This window comes from Canis lupus, chromosome 17, assembly GCF_003254725.2.
Source record: "Canis lupus dingo isolate Sandy chromosome 17, ASM325472v2, whole genome shotgun sequence".
NCBI lineage: Eukaryota > Metazoa > Chordata > Mammalia > Carnivora > Canidae > Canis > Canis lupus.
Genome location: NC_064259.1, coordinates 56145429 through 56153412, shown reverse-complemented (window position 1 = coordinate 56153412; position 7984 = coordinate 56145429).

Genomic DNA, 7984 nt, shown 5'->3' with positions numbered 1-7984 from the left:
TGGGGCAAATCCTAATTCTGGTCTAGCAGAAACTTACACCCACTTTGCTTAACGGAATGGGTGGCACCATGATTCTGCAGATATTTTAGATTCAAGCAGCCTCATTAAGGATGGCTGGATGTAATATGATTATGAAGCTTTAAGGTAAGAAAAAACGAGCATGATTTCTCCTGTGGCTGGGGGCATCACTGATTGGGTCAAGTATCCGTTATCAGGGAAAACCTACATGAACCTCTTCATAAAGCAGTATGAGAAATATATACACATTATCCTGGCCCTTGGTGAAGCCAGTTTCCAGTGAACATACGGATCCTCTTAGACTGGGCAGGGAAATCCATCAGCATTGTCCTCATTCCTGCTTGAGCCTGACCTTCCACTTTGAGCTTTTGACATGGTTAATAAGAGCTACTCTATCATTTCATGGCATAAAAGCTGGTGACAGCCTGGAGGAAAACAGTCATGAATCTTAGAGTTATTGAATGGTGGAGACCTTAGTTGTCTACCCCTGTGCCTTTGGGCAACCCAGCACCAGCCTCTTCTCTCACCACCTCCCAATTTGTTCTTTGTGCTCTTGCCATACTGTTTGATTCTTTTTTACTTCTGTGGAGTTCATTTGAGCTGGAATGCCCTTGTTTGCTTTGTCCACAAGAAGAACTCCTACTTCTTCAAGATGTTGCTCAAAATTTCAATTTTGCTCCATTCTGTGGGCTCCCATTCCCCTCTCTTAGTACTCACTGACATATGGTCACTATTCATTTGCACATTGCCTTCCCAACTAGACAGTGTATAGCTAAAGAACTGGAATTGTTCTTGGTCTGTATAAGCTTGGGGACTACAATGTCCAAACTGTAGTAAATTTTCATTAAGTGCTTGATGAACAAGAAGGAAATGAGTGAATTATCCCATATCCAGAGTGTGTTTCCCAGCATTCTGCCACAGAACCAAACTGCTTCCTACTCCTACTTTCTCTTACTTTGGTTTCAGAGAAAATGTAGACATTATTTCTATATAACAAATTATAGACCATCCTGTATAACAAATTGTAGACCATCCTCAGCCTTCACCATTCATAGAGAAACAATTATTGTCTCTTTAATAAAGTCATGCTAGCTTTGATTTTTCAACCACTTGGTTACATCCAGTGCTTTTTTTTTTTTTAACTTTTTTATTTATTTATGATAGTCACAGAGAGAGAGAGAGAGAGAGAGAGGCAGAGACATAGGCAGAGGGAGAAGCAGGCTCCATGCACCGGGAGCCCGACGTGGGATTCGATCCCCGGTCTCCAGGATCACGCCCTGGGCCAAAGGCAGGCGCCAAACCGCTGCGCCACCCAGGGATCCCGCATCCAGTGCTTTTCCCATAAACTTCTATAGGATGAGTCATACCAATAATAGGGTTCTTTCTTTCACTTTAGTCCTTAATATTCAGGATACCAGGATGCAGTCAGCATGGCTTGACAGGGCAAGGAGTGTCTGGCTCTATAAATTCTCCTGGGTATTATGTAATTTAGTGTTGACTTTGAAAAAATTTTCCCCCAAAATCAAAGGGGATCTATGTCTTTAAAACTAGGATAAGGTGAATCAGTGTTATCAAATAATATGATAGTATAATAGTCTAAAAGAGTTATAACTATTATAATAGTTAAGATATTAGTTATAAATATTAAAATATTAAATATAAAATGGATATGTTTAAATATAAAATAAACAAAATATTAAATAATTATAATAGTTTATAGAGTATCAGTTATAGATTATAATAGTTTATTATAACAAATAATACCTATTATAATAGATTACAATAGTTTATAATAGATTATAAATAGGTTGTAAAGGTTTATGTATTTCCAGAGGCCCATCTTACAGTTCTTATATCATCCACTTTTTAGACCCAGAAATGTTCAGAGTCCATTCTATTCCACTTTCTGTGCTGAGGATCAGAGGAAGGTCATTTTATAAGAGGTAGATGCTAGCACATCACCTACATATCATTTAAGATTCCAGAGGAACATTAAAGATAATATGTAAAACTATGACTGGGCTTGTAACAAATGGGAAAAAGATTGTTGTTGGTTTTTTTTTAAAAGGTTTTATTTATTTATTTGACAGAAAAAGAGAACAAGCCGGGAGAGTGGCAGGCAGAGGTAGAAGGAGAAGTAGGATCTCTGCAGAGCAGAGATCCTGATGTGGGGTTTGATGCCAGGACCCTTGGGTTATGACCTGAGGTGAAAGCAGATGCTTAACCACTGAGCCACCGAGGTGCCCCCAGGAAATGTTTTCAAAGCCAGAAGCATTTTATTAATATGGATATTCTGAGTGGAGAAATAGAAGATTATGATAGAAACAAAGCAGGAAAAAAACCCTACATATGACTAAGAAAACATAGATGTCCACTTCTCCAGGCTGTAAGTGTCTTCAGCTTGTAATATCTGCAGTTTATAATATCTCCTGCTTCCTATGTCCTGGGCACTGCACAATGGAATAAAGCTTAGCTCTTTGAGTATCCGTATTTGATGCCCCCTGCATCACCGGCAGGCTTTGGTTTGTTCCCATGGTAACAATTATATGGCAAGTGGGCAAGATCTAGTTCTTTATGTCTTTACCCCATGAATCAGAAAGGAGGCTGCTATGATCCCATGGAGAGAAGCCTCTGCAGGGATATACGAGCTCCCTTCATTCCTGAATGGTTGCCCTCTCAGTGGGTGATTTCTGTGCAGTATAGCAAGCAAGGCTCTGGGAGAGAGCAACAGTACATCATTATTCCCCTGGGAGAATTTCAAAGATAAGCTGGGACATACCAGTGGCAGCAGTCACATGGGCTTCTGGTGAGAGGCTAAAGATCTGTCCTGAGGCTGATCTGGGGGAGAATGGAAGCAGGACTGTATATAGAAGACTCAGATTTGTTTAGATCTGTCCTGACTTTAAATCTCTTGTCTCATTTTTAGACTATGTGTCAGATCACATTGTCAGATTTTTAGTTCAAAATTTGTGGTTATGACAAATATGGATAATTGCATCTACTCCTCAGACAATTGCTTGCTTCTCCCTGAGGGATATCTTTGAAATTCGGTATTTGAGAGGAATAGCACAGTAGGTCTCTAACACTGCAGAGAAGCATTTCCAAACTCCTTTCTAAGAAACTATTAATAAATGTTTTTTTTTTAAATCAGAGAGTGGTTTAATAAATATTGGGAACATCTTTACTCAGGGACTTCTCAGAGCCTAACATGAGCTGTAACTAAGACAAGGTGTATGGTATTTTTTTCCAAGCATATTGTTCTGGACATCTGTTGGTATAATCATTCAAAAGAACACGCTTTAGAAAAGATAGTTTGGAAATAGAATGTTCTTATAATTTGTCATCCAAGACAGGAGAATCCTGAGAGAAAGGGCACTATTATATCTGCAGAGCAAGTGTAAACTAGGACTGTCTGAGGTAAACCTCTTGCAGAATAGGTTGACTGAGATGGCTCTGAGTTTTGGCATTTTCCCAAAGAGGAGGTGGTATTGATAGAGACAGTTGCCGGTGATGCAGGGGGCATCAACAGCAAATTCATAGTTGACTTAGGGATTCTCGGTGCATAGTGAGGGAGGAGGACTTTGGAAGGCTCCTTGGCAGGGCTGTGAACAGTAGCCACCAGTAATGTTGGTGGGAAATGTATTGCTATCTTTGGGCCAGGACTTTCTGCCACTCACCTCACCTTACCCAAGTCCTGTATTTCAGTGGAGTAATGTGCTCACCAGTGGCATCAGGTCTCTGCCTAAGTGCCCATGACTCCTACTTGTAAAATGGCCAATTGCAAAAACAAACAAGCAGCCTCAAGGACCCTGGGAAAGGAGGATGCCATTTCACCCAGGATCTGCCAAATAAAACAGTCTGGGAAAAACAAAATAAATAACTTTCTTAGGCCTAATGAGAAACAGCAAGTGTTTCTAATTCAGGCTTCCTCTGGGCCTCCTCTCTCTGATGTGCCATTGGAACCTGGTCTTGCAGAAGTTGATGCTCTTTGCCCAGCTGATTGGGCCTCCTTCACAGTTGGCTTAGTTGTCCTGGGTTTCCTCTGAATAGCTGCATGCATTCCATGTAGCATAATGACCATTTCCTTCTCCTGACATCAAACAATTTTTCAAGTATTTCATCAGTTAAGATTTCTGATTGACTCTAATCCTGGAGCCTCAACCAGAGGAAGAGTAGTAGAAGACCATCTCAGCCTCCCTCTCTCCCTGGATCAGAAGTAGGCAAGTTCTGTGTCATTCATTAATTCTCTATTTAAACACACACACACACACACACACACACACACACACACACACAGTATAAGCTTTAAAGCAGGGAGTAAATGAAATGATTAATTTTTTTATTTTTTTTAATTTTTATTTTTTATAAATTTATTTTTTATTGGGGTTCAATTTGCCAACATATAGAATAACACCCAGTGTGAAATGATTAAATTAAAAATTCTGAATAACCCTCAAGCTGTAGCTGAAGGACTGGATTGAAAGGTACGATTCTGGGGCAGGGAGTTCAGTAGTGAGATTTTTGCAGGAGTCCATCTCCAAATGTGCTAAAGGCTGAGAGATCCCAGATCTTCTAGCATTCAGAGTGATTCTCCTCTTTCTCTCAAAGCTAGAGAGAAAGGATCAAAATTGGCATCGTGTAACAAAGGTTTATGTTTGCATATAGATTAAAAATGCTCTCACAATTATTCAATGTGATCTTCACAGCTATCTTGCGAATCTGAAGTGTAGGGGACTGTATTTCCACTGCAGAAATAGGGAAACTCTTCTGATGGCTGATAATAGAGCCAGAGCTAGAATCTAGGTCTCCTCACTTCCAGTGCTAGCAGTTATTTTTGGGTTCATGGTGTGAATTTGGAAGGGGAGCATGGTGGGCATATCTCAACACTCCTTGATGCGAAAATGTGTGTTCTCCAAGGCAGGGAGGCACAGGCTGCTGTTGCCTTAAAAGGACAAGTTTAGCCACTATATTGTGTTGAATAGCATTCCCCAAATTCATGTCACTCTTGGAACCTTAGCATGTAAACTTGTTTGGAAATAGAGTTTTTGCAGATATACTTAGTAAGTTAAGATGAGGCCATCCTGGAGTAGGGCAGGTCCTAAGTATGACTAGTGCTTTCATGAGAAGAAAAGACAGAGACACACCAAGGAGAAGGCCATGTGACAATGGAGGTACAGATAGGAGCAATGTATCAACAAGTCAAGAAATGCCAAGGACCACTGACAACCACTGAAAGCAAGGAGTGAGGCAAGAAACAGACTTTCCCCCAGAGCCCTTCAGAAGGAAACAGCCTGGCTGATATCTTGATTTTAAGCTTCTAACCTCCAGAATTGTGAGAAAATAAATTTCTTTTGTGTTAAGCCATTTTGCTTGTGGTGCTTTGCTATAGCAACCCTAGGAAACTAATATAGCTAAGCTCTAGAAAAGTGCTGTCCAATGGAAATATGTGACGCACATGTACAATTTTAAATATTTTAGTCACTGCATAAAAAGTTTAAGCGATAAATTATTTTCAATAATATATTTTATTTTACTTTGAGAGAGAGAGAGAGAGAGAGAGAGTAGAGGAGCAGAGAGAGAGAGGGAGAGGGAGAGAAAGAATCTTAAGTAGGCTATATGCCTAGCATGAAGCCCAACTTGAGGCTCAATCTCATGACCCTAAGATCGTGACCTGAACTGAAATCAAGAGTTGGACACTTCTGACTGAGCCCCTCAGGGGCCCCTCAATAATATTTTATTTAACCCAAGTTTCAAGTATGCAAGATGAGTGAATTTTAGAAATTGGCTGCACAACATTGTGCCTATGGTTATCAATGCTGTAGTATATGTACTTACAATTTTTGTTAAGAGGGTAGATCTCATGTCAAGTGTTTTTATCATAAAAAAAAAAAACAACAGCAAAAAACCAAAGGGGCATGAGGCAACTTATGGAGATGATGAATATGTTTGTTACATTGATTGTGGTGAGGATGATATATGTGTATGCCTATGCCCAAACTCTTCAAATTGAACACTTTAAATATGTGCAGTTTTTGTATGTCAATTATACATTAATAAAACTGTAAAAAACAGGCTAAAAATAAAAACAAAATTATTGAAATATGTAATCAATATAAAATTATTAATGCTATTTCTTTTATAATCTTTTTTTTTACATCAAGTCTTTGCATTTGGCATGTATTTTACATGTACAACACATCTCAGATTTAGACTAGCCATTTCAAGTCTTACCGTCACACACAACCAGCAGCTTCCATCTTCGGTAGCACAGTGTTGGGCTTTCTTCTGCCCGCATCAAGTTGGTGTGCATTGGACTGCGTTGCTTCAGTGAAGGCAGGAGGGGGAGCAAGAAAGGAAGGACTTCGCCCCTTGCACTGTGCCTTCCAGTGCTCTCTCGATTCCAACTGATCTGTCCTAAACACACAGCCCTTGCAAGTGCCCACTGCTTCTCTACCAGGGAGCATCACACCCAGCCTTGCCTCTCACGCCACTAGTATATTTGGGATAGATGGGATGGAGTAGATTTCCTTTTCAGACATGCTGCTTCCTCCCTATTCTTCCAGACATGTCCTAGGACCTTCTCTTTGGCCCGGCTGAATCTCACTTGGCTTTTCCACTTCCTCCTAAAGATAAGGGGTTCTCAGGCTTTGGCTTCTTCCTGGAGCACCGAATATCCATCACCTTGAAACATCCACCCCTAACACTGTTGCCTGGGAGTGAGGCAGCAGGCGCAAGTCTGAATCTGACACTGACGGATTCTCATGCTGATTCCAAAGAGGTGCCCAAACCAAATGTTACAAAGACAAACCATATGGAAGCCCCAGCACTCCGGGCCATTAATAGGAATTTTTAAATGACTGTGATTGATGGTGTGGCTCTTACAAGTCCAAGATCAATGAAAATGCATCTTGATCTTTTGAACTCCCTCATTTTTCCTTGGATCCTTTTCCTGTACAATGAGGCACATTTCTGTGATGCCTGAAGGCATCTGGGGGCCCTCCCAATGGATTTGCCATCCATGCCTTTGCCAGCCAGCCTGCTGTTGGGATGGTAGAGGGTAAGGTGAAGGCCTTGGAAACCAGAATTCTCATCATGAGGTTAAATGCCAAACCAGGCCTTTCAAAGTGGAAATTTCACATCTTGCCTAGGAAAAGGCTCTGAGACAAAGGAGGAACATCACTTACCTTTGTTATAGATCTGGGTGATAACATTAAGGTAAGCATTTCTGTTGAGTTTGTTTTCTGCATGCTTACTTACCTGTACATAAAAGTAACTCCTCCTCTTTGCCCTTGACCTTGAACTAAGATATTAAAGAGGGTTTGAGAATTTGCCTTACTTTGGAGACTTGAACCCTTCCTCAAATCTGAGGACCTCTCTTCCAAGAATACATATGTGAACACAATTTTGCATGCAATTTCAGGGTGTCCATAAATTTCCTGTAACCAATCCGTGGTTTCCACATTAATGACAAATGGTGCAAAGTGACTATTATGAGGTTGAAGTAAGATAGTCAGATCAAGGTAAAGTACTATAAAAAGCCAGGAAACCATCTCTTTTTCTTGTTTTAAGCATTTTTCAGAAAGCTATAACTATGCTTTACAAAAATAGGTTTGTTGGTAAAATGATTTTGGGAAACACTATATCCAATTCTCTCTCCACTACCACTTTGGAAATTCACAATGCAAAATAATGTATTTGTTTATAGGAAATCTTGGAGAAATCCCCGATTAATTTGACCTGAGAATCATATTTTTAATATTTCAAAAACATCCCACAGAATATAGTGTGGAAAATATTGGCCTACATTATTAAATCTGGGTCAATATGTAGACCACTCCATATCTTGTTTTCTTCCATGGAAATTCCTGGGTCCTAATTTTCTCTGCATTTCAAACAATAAAGTGTCTTCTGCCCTAGCTGTGTCCCGGGCAGCAAGGCCATCAATATATGGCTAAATGTGAGGAGG